A 17,714-nucleotide genomic window follows, 5' to 3' on the forward strand; every position below is an offset into this window, starting at 1 on the left:
AGTTCTTCCACCTTTGCAAATGTTTGGCCGACAATGTCCATGTCATCCGCGAAACAAATAAATTGACTGGATCTGTTGAAAATCGTTCCCCCGCTGCTACACCCGGCTCTCCGCATGACACCTTCTAGCACAATGTTGCACAAGAGGTACGAAAGTCCATCCAAGGTATTCCTCCGGAAGTTCCTCCAGGAATTCCTCCGGAAGTTCCTCCAGGAATTCTTCCGGAAGTTCCTTCAGGAATTCCTGGAGAAGTTTCTCCAGGTATTCCTCCGGAAGTTCCTCCAGGAATTCCTCCGGAAGTTCCTCCGGCAATTCCTCCGGAAGTTCCTCCAGGAATTCCTCCGGAGGTTCCTCCAGGAATTCCTCCGGAGGTTCCTCCAGGAATTCCTCCGGAGGTTCCTCCAAGAATTCCTCCGGAGGTTCCTCCAGGAATTCCTCCGGAGGTTCCTCCAGGAATTCCTCCGGAGGTTCCTCCAGGAATTCCTCCGGAAGTTCCTCCAGGAATTCCTCCGGAAGTTCCTCCGGAAGTTCCTCCAGGAATTCCTCCGGAAGTTCCTCCAGGAATTCCTCCGGAAGTTCCTCCAGGAATTCCTCCGGAAGTTCCTCCAGGAATTCCTCAGAAGTTCCGCCAGGAATTCCTCCGGAAGTTCCTCCAGGAATTCCTCCGGAAGTTCCTCCAGGAATTCCTCCGGAAGTTCCTCCAGGAATTCCTCCGGAAGTTCCTCCAGGAATTCCTCCGGAAGTTCCTCCAGGAATTCCTCCGGAAGTTCCTCCAGGAATTCCTCCGGAAGTTCCTCCAGGAATTCCTCCGGAAGTTCCTCCAGGAATTCCTCCGAAGTTCCTCCAGGAATTCCTCCGGAAGTTCCTCCAGGAATTCCTCCGGAAGTTCCTCCAGGAATTCCTCGGAAGTTCCTCCAGGAATTCCTCCGGAAGTTCCTCCAGGAATTCCTCCGGAAGTTCCTCCAGGAATTCCTCCGGAAGTTTCTCCAGGAATTCCTCTCGAAGTTCCTCCAGGAATTCCTCCGGAAGTTCCTCCAGGAATTCCTCTGGAAGTTCCTCCAGGAATTCCTCCGGAAGTTCCTCCAGGAATTCCTCCGGAAGTTCCTCCAGGAATTCCTCCGGAAGTTCCTCCAGGAATTCCTCCGGAAGTTCCTCCAGGAATTCCTCCGGAAGTTCCTCCAGGAATTCCTCCGGAAGTTCCTCCAGGAATTCCTCCGGAAGTTCCTCCAGGAATTCCTCCGGAAGTTCCTCCAGGAATTCCTCCGGAAGTTCCTCCAGGAATTCCTCCGGAAGTTCCTCCAGGAATTCCTCCGGAAGTTCCTCCAGGAATTCCTCCGGAAGTTCCTCCAGGAATTCCTCCGAAGTTCCTCCAGGAATTCCTCCGAAGTTCCTCCAGGAATTCCTCCGGAAGTTCCTCCAGGAATTCCTCCGGAAGTTCCTCCAGGAATTCCTCCGGAAGTTCCTCCAGGAATTCCTCCGGAAGTTCCTCCAGGAATTCCTCCGGAAGTTCCTCCAGGAATTCCTCCGGAAGTTCCTCTACGAATTCTTCCGGAAGTTCCTCCGGAAGTTCCTCCAGGAATTGCTCCAGAAGTTCATCCAGAAATTGCTCCGGAAGTTCCTACAGGAATTGCTCCGGAAGTTTCTCCAGGAATTGCTCCGAAAATTCCTCCAGGAATGCATCCGGAAGTTCCTCCTCGAATTCCTCCGGAAGTTCCTCCAGGAATTCCTCCAGAAGTTCCTCTACGAATTCTTCCGGAAGTTCCTCCGGAAGTTCCTCCAGGAATTGCTCCAGAAGTTCATCCAGAAATTGCTCCGGAAGTTCCTACAGGAATTGCTCCGGAAGTTTCTCCAGGAATAGCTCCGAAAATTCCTCCAGGAATTGGTCCGGAAGTTCCTCCAGGAATTGCTCCGGAAGTTCCTCCAGGAATTGCTCCGGAAGTTCCTCCAGGAATTGCTCCGGAAGTTCCTCCAGGAATTGCTCCGGAAGTTCCTCCAGGAATTCCTCCGGAAGTTCCTCCAGGAATTCCTCCGGAAGTTCCTCCAGGAATTCCTCCGGAAGTTCCTCCAGGAATTCCTCCAAAAGTTCCTCCAGGAATTCCTCCGAAAGTTCCTCCAGGAATTCCTCCGAAAGTTCCTCCAGGAATTCCTCCGGAAGTTCCTCCAGGAATTCCTCCGGAAGTTCCTCCAGAAGTTTCTCCAGGAATTCCTCCGGAAGTTCCTCCAGGAATTCCTCCGGAAGTTCCTCCAGGAATTCCTCCAGAAGTTCCTCCAGGAATTCCTCCGGAAGTTCCTCCGGAAGTTCCTCCAGGAATTGCTCCGGAAGTTCCTCCAGGAATTGCTCCGGAAGTTCCTCCAGGAATTCCTCCGGAAGTTCTCCGGAAGCTTTTCAATGAATTCCTCCGGAAGTTCCTCCAGGAACGAACTTCCGGAGGAATTTTTGGAGAAACTATCGAAAGAAATTCTGGAGGACTTTTTGGAGGAATTCTTGGGAGGATCTTTCCCCAAGTAACCAAAAGTTCCTTTAAGAGTACCTTTTTTGCTTAATCAGCTTCACTGAGCTTCTTAAGCGAAAAACGTACTCTTAAAGGAACTTTTGGTTACTTGGGTCGGGTTAGTTTCTTCTTTGTTTAAGTGTTTTTCGAAATTATGTACATACAACACTACGGAGTTTCCGGAGCAATTTTTGGACGGTTCATGACATCAACTAACATTATCCCCACTGTTCTGATCAGTGGCGTAGCCAGAAAATGGGGGGGGGTGGTTGTTTCTGAACATTTTTTTTAATTCCAGAAGGTTCGAAAACAAAATTTCTTCTAAAAATTTTGTCTCTGGGGGGGTTTATGTCCAAAACCACCCCCGTGGCTACGCCACTGGTTCTGATATATTTAAAGCAGGCAATCCAGTTAATGTTCCGGATCTTCCGTGGGTCCACCTGGTGGCTACAATGGTCCGTGTGTGGTCCTATTTCATAATCAGGGTTCGACCACAAATGGTTCTAAAAAAATCTCGGCACCCCATGATGAAATTAAAGAATTTATAATTTTTATTTATGTTCCGGATCTTCCTGCAGCCCACTTGGTGACCACAATGGTCCGTGTATGGATCACAACATCAATTCCACACACAGGTTCGAACCCTGACGACCCTGTGTGTGGAATCGAACCCGAAAGATATGATTCTAAAAAATGCTGATGGAATTTACGAATTATTCATCTTTACATTTATAAAGACTATTTTTATGGATATTCTGGATCTTCCAAGGGACCACCCGGTGCCCACAATGGTCCGTGTGTGTCACAACATCAATTCCGCACTCAAGGTTCGACAACAAATAATTCTAAAAAAATCCCGGCGCTCTACAGTGAAATTTTCGGAAACCAAAAGAGAAGAAAGCTACAGTGTTATACAACAACACTACACACAATGCAACTTGGTTGTACAACATTTGACTCCGCCCACCCGAAGTCTGAGCAAAATCAAACGGTTTTGATCTCATCTGTCGAACTTTCCAACTTTGAAACCGTCTGTCCAACAGTCGGACAACTTGCCCACAGACGGTCCGACATTACTCCGACCGAACCAAATTTGCTGGGGGCGGAGTCAATGTTGTACAACATTTTGGAGCGTGTGTGGGGCTTCTTAGTCCCGCCTCTTTGTTAATCAGTATGGGTGCAAATTTTGTGTGCAAGGTTAAGTAGGGGTCCTGCTTAGCCGTGTGATGAGATGAGCGGCTACAAAGAAAGACAATGCTGAGGGTGGCTGGGTTCGATTCCCGGTGCCGGTCTAGGCAATTTTTGGATTGGAAATTGTCTCAACTTTCCTGGGCATAAAAGTAGCATCGTGATAGCCTCATGTTATACAAATGCCGAAATGGCAACTTGCCTTAGAAACCTCGCAGTTAACAACTGTTGAAGTGCTTAATGAACAGTAAGATGCGAGGCGGCAATGTCCCAGTGGGGGATGTAATTCCAATGAAGAAGAAAGAATGACGGCCAAGTGAGTTCTGAGTAGGGTGGTCAAACCGATAATACCGATACCGGCAGTACCGGTATTACCGGCCAATTTTAAGTACCGAAAATACCGGTTTTAAAGACGAAAAATACCGATATTTTCGTTGGTATAAAAATCTGGAATAGTTTTCAGTTAGGCTAAAGATTCACCGTGCCACAAACACGCACAAGAATGAATTATTGGCAGTGGCCGATTTTCTACCCGCCGCTGTCTCATCCAGGCGCTATAGTATATGCGCAAAATAGCCAGCATGAGCTAACCACCAGAAATTTGATGGCGAAAGACATCTTACGCGGGTTTTCTCACCAGTAGGAACTTTTCACGAAAAACTATTTGGTACCAGTTATGTAGGAAGGTATCCACTACTACGCCTACAAAATATTTTTTCGATTAGTGTGCTTATTTTTGAGATATTAACCATTAGATGCCTTTCGCCGTACTGATTTCCAAAAGTTAACTCCTAGTGTGCCGCTGTAAGCACGCTCAAAGCTGGTTGGCGAAAGCGCACATGAATGAACACGAGTAACCATCATTGACGACGTTCACGCTACCTCAAAAAATGGATCATTATCATCAATAATCATCAATAATCATGTTGCTCCATTCTTTTAACCATATGTTAAATTGCCAATGACGTTTTTCTTCAATGAAATTGTGAAAACGGTAAGTTCCGTAGTAGTTCTCTTCTGTAGATAACACGTGCAAAATGATTTGCTGCAGAAATATGTCCGTTCTGAATTCAGAAAAGAACTTGTTTTGATGGCTGACACAAAGCCACGCTCGAATAGCATGTTATCCATGCTCGATCGGTTCTACGAGTTTCAGGGGGCCGTTCAAAAAACTTTGATTGATTTGAAGCAGCAATCCAAACTTATCTTCTGTGGTTATGATTTTTGTTTACGGTAGTTGAAAAAATTCAAGCCCTCGAACCTGTTTAAGCTGCTGTAGAACTACTTTGCCGACGTGGCAATTATCAATCTTTGATTAAGCCATCTTTGATTAAGCAAGTGGACGAGATCTTGAAGCGTCTAATCCATGGTTTCCCAAACTGTGGGTCCCGACCCCCAGGGGGGTCGCGAGCGAATTGTTGGTGGGTCGCGTAGAACAAATATTAATTGCAGCTCGGTTCAAATCGCATTCTATATTAAATAATCATTACAATGCTATTTTTTTATTCCTTCCTTTATTTGTTCAGGCACTCTGTGTTACTTAACCGCTACTGTGCCGAGATCTACTGTGATATTCTTCTGTACAGAATCCACACATAATCTATTTTTAGATTTCCATTACTCATTATCATTGTCGATGCTTGTCCATCTCATCGTGAGTCCATTTGATTCCGTTTGTCCATGTCGTGTATCCAATGATCATTGTATTTTTCCGTTGCCATTTATCCGGGTAACGTTGGAGAAATGCCTCCGAGAAGAACAAGTTGTCAGTCGTCATCAGGCAGCCGTGACGGTAAGGGCGTCTCCCAAACGCCACCGTATGGGCTGCGGATCCGGCGACTGACGAGGGTTTGGTGGAGGGACTGGGAATCGAACCCATGACCATCCGCTTGTAAGGCGAACGTGTAGCCAACTACGCTACGGAACCCCCTTCACCATGCTATCTTAGAAAACATTTATCCCCTTAATGAAGTAAAATAAAAACAAACAATATCATGTTCGTCATTTTTTGCATTTGTACATGTAAGCTAACGTAAATATTTTTCATGTGGAAGAAGCCGAAACAGATGACATTCTGTTTCAATTAATGCTTAATACTACTTGATAAAATGCATTTTTCATAGGTGGGTCGCGAGACATATAGAGTTTTGCTAGGTGGGTCGCATACCCAAAAGTTTGGGAAGCTCTGGTCTAATCATTTAGGCATCAGAGCAGAATGCATAGGCAACGACAACAACTGACGACCGGTGCATGGACAATTTTTCTGGTTTATCAGAAAAGAACAACTTGTAAAGAGACTGAAGCAGAGCAGTTGACGCCAGGATCCTTGCAAACTTTTTTTTGCTACTGATTAAGGGCAAGTACTTGAGACTGATTTTCGATGCTCTTGGAACCTTTCGTCCAACTTCGATTGCACCAGAGAGGACATTCTCAACAGCTGGCAATATTGTCAACAAAATCCGATGCAGATTAGGAAATGAATTGCTCATTATATTATGTCTACTTAGGGTGACCATATGATTTTTTTTTCCAAAAGAGGACAATTGGGTTGTTTAGCAGAGAAAAATATAAGGTTTTCTATGGTTTAACATGAAGAGCATGCTTTCCGATCTCCAACATATTTTTATTTAGTTTGTAAACCTTTTATTTACATTTTTGTATAGCAAACAATAAGCCATTTCAATCGATAGAATGACACTAACATTCATAGAATGACAGTTAGTTAGAAATTAAAATGCAAATTAAAAATAGTTCCAGGGCTCCAAAAATTCTGAAAAATTGGGGTTAGGCTCAGTTTTTTATGCAGATTCAGAATATGTAAAAACATATATACCCCTAAACAACCCAATTCATCTGAATTGAGCGAAAAAGGAGGATGCTTGGTTGAAAAAGGAGGACATTAAAAAAAAATCGATCGTTTTTTGATTAAGAATATTATATTTGTTAGATTTTACACACTAAAGTCTATTGAAAGAAGTTTTTGAAAATCGAGGCAAATATCTTCAACACCTTTTTTATTTTAAATAACATAACAGATTACTTTATTAACTCCAAATGGAACATTTCCGACTCTCATTATAGTCTACATAAAGCTACATCTACATAAATAGACAACTATTAGGTTCTATAAGGACCGAATACAAATGTTCAGCGATTTTTTTCTTGAATGCCGTTGAATTAGAATGATATCGTTAATTGTATGACCACAAAGTTCTCAATTAAACAAATTATAAACTGTTTAGATTTAGACTAAAAAACTCAAAACTGTTCAGATTAGTTATTTCTATTTCATTCTAAGAATGGCAAGGCGACTGCTCTTTGCCTCATATATTCAAGAAGGTTACCGTGCAATTTGTTTAAAAGGTATGTTTACACGTAGACAATTTTAAGAGGCATTTGCATTTCCTAATCTATTTCTCACAACTCCGATGCTTCTGATATTTAGGACCCCTTTATTACTGCAACTCACGCATTTAGTTTTCTATATTTACATTAATTTATTCCAGAACATAAACGAAAATATTTCAGAATCAAAACCAGAAACGTGTGCAATGTTTTGTTTCAGAATTATACAAATTCTGTTCCCTTGTCATAAGACGAGTAGTAGCCGTGCGGCTACAAAGCAAGACCATGCTGAGGGTGGTTGGGTTCGATTCCCGGTGCCGGTCTAGGCAATTTTCGGATTGGAAATTGTTTCGACTTCCCTGGGCATAAAAGTATCATCGTGTTAGCCTCATGATATACGAATGCAAAAATGGTAACCTGGCTTAGAAACCTCGCAGTTAATAACTGTGGAAGTGCTCAATGAACACTAAGCTGCGAGGCGGCTCTGTCCCAGTGTGGGGATGTAATGCCAATGAGAAGAAGAAGAAGACGAGTTTGTACAATCCCATTTAATTCCACCACTTAATTGTACCTTGAAAGATACGTATTTCGACCTCAACAGTAAGGCCGTTTTCAGTGTCTCGTACTTGACTCGACTTATTAAGATTAAGATTGAGACTTATTGATTAAGTCGAGTCAAGTACGAGACACTGAAGACGGCCTTACTGTTGAGGTCGAAATACGTATCTGTCAAGATACAATTAAGTGGTGGAATTTAGAGTTTCCATTTCCCGACCATTTTTGCTGTCCCGGGATTCGGGATGAAAACTCTTGTATATCCCGGGAAACCCCGGGATCCCGGGAATTTTCGATGGTTTTAAAAACATTATTTTTAGGTTTTGAAAAAGTTGTAGACGGAAGATAAGCAGGAACTATACACCATGTGTATCTGCTCTTTTGTAATATCAAGGAATATTGTTAGCTAGCGATATATTATAGATACTTGTTGTTTATATATAAGAGAGCTGCAGTTGCTGGCAGAAGTATCAGTCAGTAGACCGCCATATGGTAAAGAAAACTCTAGTCTTGTGTTTTCTTTGTGAGGGAGTTCCCCTTGGCGTTGAGCGTTTAATACAAAAAGAATTGTGAGCATACACAATATTAGTAAGCCTGAAGCAAAAAAAGATTTTTTGTCCCGGGTATCCCGGGATTTTCGGGATTTCAAAAATAATATCCTGAATCTAAATCCTGAATTTTCCTAAATCCTGGATTTTTCGTCCTGGGATGTCCTGGGATGGAAACTCTAGTGGAATTTCAATGGGATTGTACAAACTCGTCTTATGACTAGTGAAGACATTCCACTAAAAAGCTCAAAATAATTTTCTTAACAAATTCTGTTGTATAATTGTTTGTTGAACTGGAATATTTTCAACAGTATTTATTCATGCAACTGTTTTTGTTTTTAACATTTCCAAAAACGAGGACATTTTAGCACAAAAGGAGGACATCATTTTTTTTAATGAAATTTTGGTTTTTAATGAAAAAGAAGGACATGTCCTCCTTTGGGATACCATATGGTCACCCTATGTCTACTTAAATTCCACTATGCCAAGTTCAAGAAGTAGGGTATCTGTTCCATTATTAATAACATGCTCCTATATCAATACCATTCACAAAACAGGCAATTAAGGCTCAATTTGTGTCGCCTTTTGTTGTTTTCCGGCGTGCACACTGTTGAAAAAATTCACAAAAATGAGGAATAAAACAATTAGCAGACCAATTCTTTGTTTTCGAATAGTATTGATTTGGGTACATGGTATGAATTCAAGGAACAGTTCCCCTAATTATACTTGAAGTTTATCAAAAACTAGCTTTATGTACCCGGCCTTGCTCGGAATCGCCAGTTTGGTTTGCAGTTTTCTTTTACAATCGGAAAATGATAAAACCAATTGGTCAACTGGGTAATTGTGTTTACTTATTCATACTTTATCATTTGATTAAAAGAAGGCTTTTGGAAACATTGACTGATTTTGAAGAAGGGATTGTGGGTTTGAAAGGTCTTATTCCGGGCAAACGTCTATTTCTAAAGAAGGAAAAACATTCATCGATGCCATTTTCCGGGCAACGCATATTTTTAAAGAAGGGATCACACCCACCTTTGCCTTATTCCGGGCAAATGCCTACTTTTAAAGAAGCAATCACATCCACCATTCAGAAGGAAACTCATTAATCATTGCTTTTCACTGGGCATACCATTATTCCGATGAACAACAATACACAATCCCAATACCACCACCCCTCCTCCCATTCCAAAAGTCCCTTCCAGCCTCTCTATAATTGTTTCCTTTGGGTAGAGATCCCGAATAAAAAAGTCCAATAGAATTACAATAGAAATTATTGTAACAATACGATAAATTTAATTGTAATTACAATAAACTCTATTGTTGCTCACAATAGAATAACAATTAAGAATATTGTTTTCCACCATAAATCCTATTGTGAATGGCAGTTTTACAATAGAAAATAGGGGTTGTTAGTTACCGTAACAATAAAAAAATCGTTTTTTTCTCGAACAATTTTTTTCCATTACAATAGAATTTATTATAATTCTATTGTCAACATTTTTCTGTCAATAGATTTTATTGTACGTCTATTGGAACAACAATAAGGCGATTAAATTGGTACAATAGAAAAACAATACAATTGAATGTTCATCAATAAAATGTATTGTAATTTTATGATATTTTAATGTAATTCTATTGTTGTTTCTATTCGGGATTACATGTTTGGTTTGAATTGACCTATGCGATAAAAAGGTATACTAAACTGTTCGTTTAATGAATATACCCTCTCTCTCATTTAGCTATGGCATATGGCACTCCTACCCAGTCTGATATAGTCTTACTTAGACAGATAATATGGGTTCCAAATTTGGTGGACATCGATAAATGGGTTCAGAAGTCAATACCGCTCTCCCACACCCTCCCCCTTTTAAAATTACTTGACCACATCCACTAAAATCGCTTCCTTAGGACAGACGATACTTGATATAAATTTGATTGAAATCGGTCATGAGGCACAGTATTTACATTGAGTTGATCGATTGCTAATCAATGAAGGTGTACGGAATCAAATTGCAACACTTTGAACTACTCGCCAAAATTAGTCTATCAACCGATTGTCATGAAATTTTCAGGGACTGAAATACAATATGCAAGCTTTGACTACGTATAACATTTTCACTGAAATTCTTAAATACATCCAAATGCTGAAGCTTTTTTCTTAAATGAGCTCATAAGATTTTGTACATGTCCCTAACTAACATTTTTCATCCTGAAATCTATCTCAACAAAAAAAAATGAACTAACTTTATTGTCTCAGTCGATTATTTAACTTAATTAAAGTCAACTTTCCCAAAGAAACCATATTTTTTGACGCCTCTAACTATTACAAAAATCGAAAACAAAACATCAAAAAAGTGCTGCACTGTGAACCGGCCTGACCAATTAGATTGATGCTCTCCCAAAATCTGACAAATATCAGTCCAAAATTAGATTTCAGCGCATTTCCTATTTTTTTAAATTTTGGTTTTTTACTATAGAAGCGACAAAACAGAAAGTTTTTGGAAAGTTTTCTTGTATTAGTCGTATAATCGAAAATGTTGACGTTGGAGTTAGAAACCAATACGAAATGTTGACGTGAAAGCCTAAATCAACGTTTTGTGTTCCGTAATGATCAATTTCGGAGGCTTCCGAAGCTCGTGTTTTCATTCCAGACCAGTATCTTTCGATCAGCCGCAATTCTGGTGATTTTGGGGTCAGAGGCACATAATTAGATTACTTACATATTTTTATGAGATGTGGAATATGGAGGTGAATGCGCAAGATTTATTTGCACACGTCCTATTCCTTCGGCTGTATTTTCGAAACTACTGGAAATTTCGTAATGAAATTCACGCAGTGTGAATAACACATGCTGAAGCCGTCTTCCACGAAATTTCGTTAAAATCAGCCCAGGAGGCAAAATGTTATCAACTTTTGAAAGTGTTGCAATTTGATTCCGTACACCCTTTACCCCTCTCCCCATACTCTCTCTCTCTTTTGTAAAGAGCATCCCTAATCTCCTATCGTCGTCTCCTTATGACAAAGAATTTGTGTTTCGAATTTGTTTGAAATCGGTCAAGGGGTTCAGAATGTACATTGAGTTGATCGAAAACTAAGCAATACCCCTCTCCCACACCCCCCCTCCCCCTTTTTTCCAAAGAGCATGCTTAACCCCTTTTTGTCCCCTTCTTAAGATAAGGAAGGTTCGTTCCAAATTTGGTCGAAATCGGCCAAGGGGTTCAGAATTTACACTGCGTTGATCGATAATTAAGCAATACCCCTCCCCCATACCCACCCCTTTTCAAAAGAGCGTGCTCAACCCCCTATCGTCTCCTCCTTAAGATAAAGAATTTGTGTTCCAAATTTGGTTCAAATCGGCCAAGGGGTTCAGAATTTACACTGAGTTGATCGATAACTAAGCAATACCCCTCCCCCCACACCTTCCCCCTTTTCCAAAGAGCATGCTTAACCCCTTATCGTCCCCTTCTTAAGATAAGGAATTTGCGTTTCAAATTTGGTCGAAATCGGCCAAGGGGTTCAGATCGATAACTAAGATATACCCCTCCCCCCATACCCTCCCCCTTTTTCAAAAAAGCATGCTCAACCCCCCTATAATCCCCTCCTTAAGATAAAGAATTAGTGTTCCAAATTTGGTTGAAATCGGCCAAGGGGTTCAGAATTTACACTGAGTTGATCGATAACTAAGCAATACACCTCCCCCCACACCCTCCCGCTTTTTCCAAAGAGCATTCCTAGCTCCCCTATCGTCGTCTCCTTAAGATAAAGAATGTGTGTTCCAAATTTGGTTGAAATCGGTCAAAGCGTTCAGAAGTTATGCTGGAACATACATACAAACATACATACAAACATACAAACATTGAGTTTTTATATATATATATACTAGCTTTATGTACCCGGCCTTGCTCGGAATTGCCAGTTTGATTCGCAGTTTTTTTTTCACAATCGGAAAATGAATAAACCAATTGGTCAACAGGATAATTGCGTTTTCTTATCGATACTTCATCATTTGATCAGAAGAAGGCAGATTTCATTTGAAAACATTGACTGATTTTGAAGAAGGGAGCAAACCCATAATCGCCATATTCCGGGCAAACGTTTATTTCTAAAGAAGGAAAAACATCCACCGATGCCTTATTCCGGGCAAACGTCTATTTTTAAAGAAGGGATCACATTCACCATCCAGAAGGAAACACATTAATCATTGCTTGTCACTGGGCAAACCATAATTTCGATAAATGGTTAAATTGATCGATAACTAAACAATACAATAATGGGTTTAGAAGTTAGGCACAAACATACAAACATTGAGTTTTATATATCTCGGTACTTATTCAAAGGACGTATGTGATTTTGTAAACAAAGATGCATACGTCGATTTGTCAAATATGATGGCACTCCTACGCAAACCAACACAACGAACATGTAGCCGAAACCTCCCCCTACCTGTATGTGGCGATGGTTTGCGTGGGAGTGCTATCAGATTGCAGAAATCAACGTTTTAATTTTTGTTTACAAAATCACATACGTCACATCACTGAATAAGTATCCGAGATATATAGATAGCTAATAGCTATATGTATCCGGCTTTGCTAGGGACTGAAAAGTAAATTATTCAATTAAATGTCCAATGCTGTAGCACAAAACCCACAGAGGTAGATCTACCGCTCATAGAATTGTTCCTTTGTATCAATCTATTTTTATATATTTGTTTGGCCCTTCTACCTTTTCAATAAACATCTTCCAAAAATAGAGAATAAGTGTACCAAATCTGGTTGTAATTTATCCTGAGAGTTACACTGAATTGCTCATTTTTAAAGACAACCCTTCCCCATAACTTCCATTTTCCCCAATGACCCTCCCACCTCCTTTGTTATCTTCTCCTTGGGATAGAAAATGTGTACACCAAATTTGGTTGAAATCGGTCCTGGGAGTTAGGTGTTACACTGAATTGCTCTTTTCTAAATACAACCCTTCCCCTTACCCTCCCTTTTTCCCAATGATCATCCTTTGTTATTTTCTTCTTAGGATAGAGAATGTGTACCAAATTTGGATGAAATCGGTCCAGGGGTTCAAAATATACACTGAATTGCTTGTTTTCTGAACAATACCCTCCCTCAGACCCCTCCTCTTTCCCAAATTACACTTCCATATGATCGACTACTCTTAGTGAATATGTGTACAAAATTTGGTTGATATGGGTACTGGGGTTGGGAGTTACACTGAATTGCTCGTTTTATAAAGACAACCCCTCCCCATACCCTCCCTTTTTTACAATGACCGCCCCACCCGCTTTGTTATCTTTTCTTTAGGGTAGAGAATGTGTGTATCAAATTTGGTTGAAATCGGTGCAGGGGTTCAGAATTTACTCTGAATTACCCGTTTTCTGAACAATACCCCTCCCTCCAGACCCCTCCCTTCTTTCAAAGATTACACTCTCATATGATTGTTTCCTTATATTGAATATGTGTACAAAATTTGGTTGAAATCGGTCCTAGGAGATGCAAGTTACACATAATTGTTCGTTTTCTAAACAAAACCCCTCCCCTTTTCTAAATGACCCTCCCACCCCCTTTGTCAACTTCCCTGAGGATAGAGAACGTGTACCAAATTTGGTTGAATTCGGCCAAGTGGTTCAGAAGTAGTTAGCGAACATACATACATAGATTGATTTTATATATATAGAAGAAAGAAGAAGATATATAATAATATAATATATAATATAATATATAATATATAATATAATAATAAAAAAGTTCAAACCCAAGTTTTTTTTATTTCTGAAATTTTTACAAATACCGGTTTTTAACGCTCGCCATGGATGCTATGAAAAATTTGACAATAACTGCTTCCCGACACTGAACTGGAATTTTCATCAGATGAAGCAAACGTTAAAATCCCCGTTACCAACGACATTCTTCTTCTTCTTCGTTGGCATTACTTCCCTCACTGGGACAGAGCCGCCTCGCAGCTTAGTGTTCATTAAGTACTTCCACAGTTATTAACTGCGAGGTTTCTAAGCCAAGTTACCATTTCTGCATTCGTATATCATGAGGCTAACACGATGATACTTTTATGCCCAGGGAAGTCGAGACAATTTCCAATCCGAAAATTGTCTAGACCGGCACCGGGAATCGAACCCAGCCACCCTCAGCATGGTCTTGCTTTGTAGCCGCGCATCATACCGCTCGGCTAAGGAGGGCCCCACCAACGACATTCATTTGTTTATTTTTGAATCAAAACGGAAATTTCCGCAAGATTTGAGAGATCGCAGCAAGCCAGGGGGCGGACGGTTGCTTTTAAATTTGCTGTCACGGTTTTTGTTCGTTTTCGCAAGAAATAGATTCGGCTGATGTATATATTTTGCATATGTACTAGAAGAAAAAAGTTTAAGTAATCTGAAGTTTGAGAATTACGAGTTTGGAGACTTTTACTCAAGTGTATTCTTATTTGAGCGTGCGAAATCGTTTGTGTAGTTTGAATACGGGGATGTATTTGGTGAAAATATGTATTAATGTGTAATAATACCAGAAAAAATGGAACAATAAAGAATTGCTCGGAATAGCGCTGGAAGAGTAGTAATTTTTTCGTGGACACTAGTTGTGGTCTTCTCTTCCTCAGTTCATTTATTCGGAATTGGATCAATTTGGTGAGATTGTTTCGAAATGTTTTTATATGATTCCAACACTAAATACGCGCTGGATTTAAAAATCCGGAAGTTTGTTTATGGATCCATTATCCAATTGATAATGGTAGCATAAACAGGCGCATTGCAAGTGAAAGTGACCTCGGACTGGACGTGAGTTACCAGGCAGTCTGAAATGGGTCACTGGAGCTGCAGTAGAGCTAACACCTTCTAGCTCCCGGGCTAAAGCTGACTTTATTAAAGACAGCTTTCTTCCATAATACCACTGGCACTGCCGGACAGAAGATACACACACACACACACACACACACACACACACACACACACACACACACACACACACACACACACACACACACACACACACACACACACACACACACACACACACACACACACACACACACACACACACACACACACACGCAAAAAGGAAATTTTCGCAAGATTTGAAAATTCCCATTAAAACCAATAAAATAATTACTATTTTTCTAATCGTTTCAGACAAAACTCAACAATATTTCATATGATTGAGCCAAAATACTCGCTGACAGAAATTTTCCTGCTTTGGAGTTGAAAACCAACAAAACCAACTAGTTCCAGATTTTCAATTGAACACTGTCTGTGGCACCACAACCCACATCTTCTTGTTACAAAATTTCAGAAATACAAACCCTCTAACTAAACAGCCCAACAGAGAACAATTTCGCTCCAATGCAGTCCAACGGTTTCATGTTCGTTCTTTACACTATTTTTTCGCGTATTCCCCCATTGACAAATCCTACACAAATACTCAAGTCACAATCGAAAATACCAAATAATATAAAACTGCATGATGGAATGCGTCTTGGTCTTCAAAATTAGTATTCCCAAGGGAAAAATGTACCTAACTTTTCACTACACTGCTCGCATTTTTCCGTTTTCTTCAAAATTTTATAAAGTTCGCTAAAGTGCGGGGCAGTTTCTTAGCCAAGAGGATTTGCGACGATGGGACAAAAACTTATTCTTTATCTTTCTATTCAAATTCCGACGTTTTTTATTCAAGGCTAACATTTCCCGATTTCATAAAACCCTTTAGTTGTTGGAACTTATTATTTGCAGCTATATCGGATGTCAGCTTTACTTGACTAGACACACAGCACCATACATGTTTTGGAAAGCCGATTGATTTTTTTCAAATGGTTTGATGTTGTCCGACCATGTTTTAGATCCGGAATCTGATAAAAACTAAGCTTAGCGTAGAAATTGAAACTGAAACATCTATCTGTTTTATCTATGTAGGATTTTCTCATGATTGTCACTTTTAGTAAATTTTTCACTGTACAGAAAATTACTAAACTATTTGGTAACAATTTTAATCAGCGTGACTACTAACGTCATCATCATTGTATGCTACCAGCCTTTCACTCGACAGAAACCGTTAGAAATTGAACTAGAACTTGTGCTGTGAGTGTGAAATTTGTCTATTTTCAGTGTCCTAAAACTCCCACATTAATGTTCATAAATTAGTTCATCGCTGCATTTCATCCCTATGTAGAAAAATAAAGTTTTAAATTAGATTTGACTTCCAAACCATAAGAAACTGTACTTTTGATAGTTTTGAATTTCGCGTTCGGTGCAATTATTAGGACGCCTACGGCTTTAAGGTGAATCGCGTTGGAGTCCAATTAAAAATCGACATAGCGCTTTAAAGGGCACATAACTCGAAAAGTAAACGACAGGTAAAAGCGGAAAGTAGTTTTTCACCTTTGCTCACTTGCAGCACACACGAAAAAATGGTTTGCAGATGTGCTAACCGCCTAAATATTCACATTTGTGCGAGCAAAAACGCGAGGTGAGGGATAGCACGGCCATTGTGCCTGCCATTTTTGGACGCCGCCGTAACTCACCTTAATCCATCTCCCATTGCATGATGACGATGCCACTTGAAAACGAAAAGCATTTCCAAAATTGCAGCAGTTCAAGATAAAATTCGCTCGGGGTACGAATGCGAACAGTTGGAATCAGATCTCCCACAAGCGCCATTTATGTCACCGATATTAATAAACCACAATTGCATACAGCGCATCCGAGAACGATAACGATAATGGATGCAGCACTTCGAGGAAATCCTGCTCCTGGCAGCAAAGCACGTTACACACGAGCAGTCTTCGGTATTTTGCAAGTTGAATTTGCTAGCTTAAGGTGAGTTACGGCGGCGTCCAAAAATGGCAGGCACAATGGCCGTGCTATCCCTCACCTCGCGTTTTTGCTCGCACAAATGTGAATATTTAGGCGGTTAGCACATCTGCAAACCATTTTTTCGTGTGTGCTGCAAGTGAGCAAAGGTGAAAAACTACTTTCCGCTTTTACCTGTCGTTTACTTTTCGAGTTATGTGCCCTTTAAAGCGCTATGTCGATTTTTAATTGGACTCCAACGCGATTCACCTTAAGAGCGCTTTGAGGTGAAACGGGCACTGAACACGAATTATGATTTTTGCTATCAAAATGAACTTTTATTTTAAATAACTTATTAATCATATTTTTACTACTATCACTTCTGGAGGGGATATGATAAATCTGAGTCGGAGGATTACGCTCTATTAAATTTTGATAGTTTTACTATCTGGACGTTTATTATTCAGGACTTTCTGGATTCCGAAGCAGAAATAGTTTAATCTGATCTTTTTACCTATGCACATTACGAATTCAAATATTTAGATGTACATTTGTTATCTAGTTGAAGGGATTATAAGCAAAAACTGATGAAATTGTCAATATGTCAACAAATTTTAGAAGAACCTGCGCTAAATATGTATAGGAAAATATAATCTCTAAAAGCTAACTAAGATGCACTTGAGGTGCCCATTGTACCCCCCATTTCCCGTCACAGGTAGATCTACTTAGCTTCCCATCATTGCGGTTCCATCAGCGGGCGAAGACAACTTTGCTCGTTACTTTTCT

General features: G+C 40.3%; 1 protein-coding gene across 2 annotated transcripts in view; it reads left to right on the top strand.

The window, feature by feature from the left end:
* LOC134227613 (octopamine receptor) overlaps positions 1 to 17,714 on the top strand; it is a 170,258-nt gene that overhangs the window by 120,276 nt on the left and 32,268 nt on the right. The gene's annotated exons all lie outside the window — the stretch shown is intronic.

Source organism: Armigeres subalbatus, chromosome 3 (genome assembly GCF_024139115.2).
Source record: "Armigeres subalbatus isolate Guangzhou_Male chromosome 3, GZ_Asu_2, whole genome shotgun sequence".
NCBI lineage: Eukaryota > Metazoa > Arthropoda > Insecta > Diptera > Culicidae > Armigeres > Armigeres subalbatus.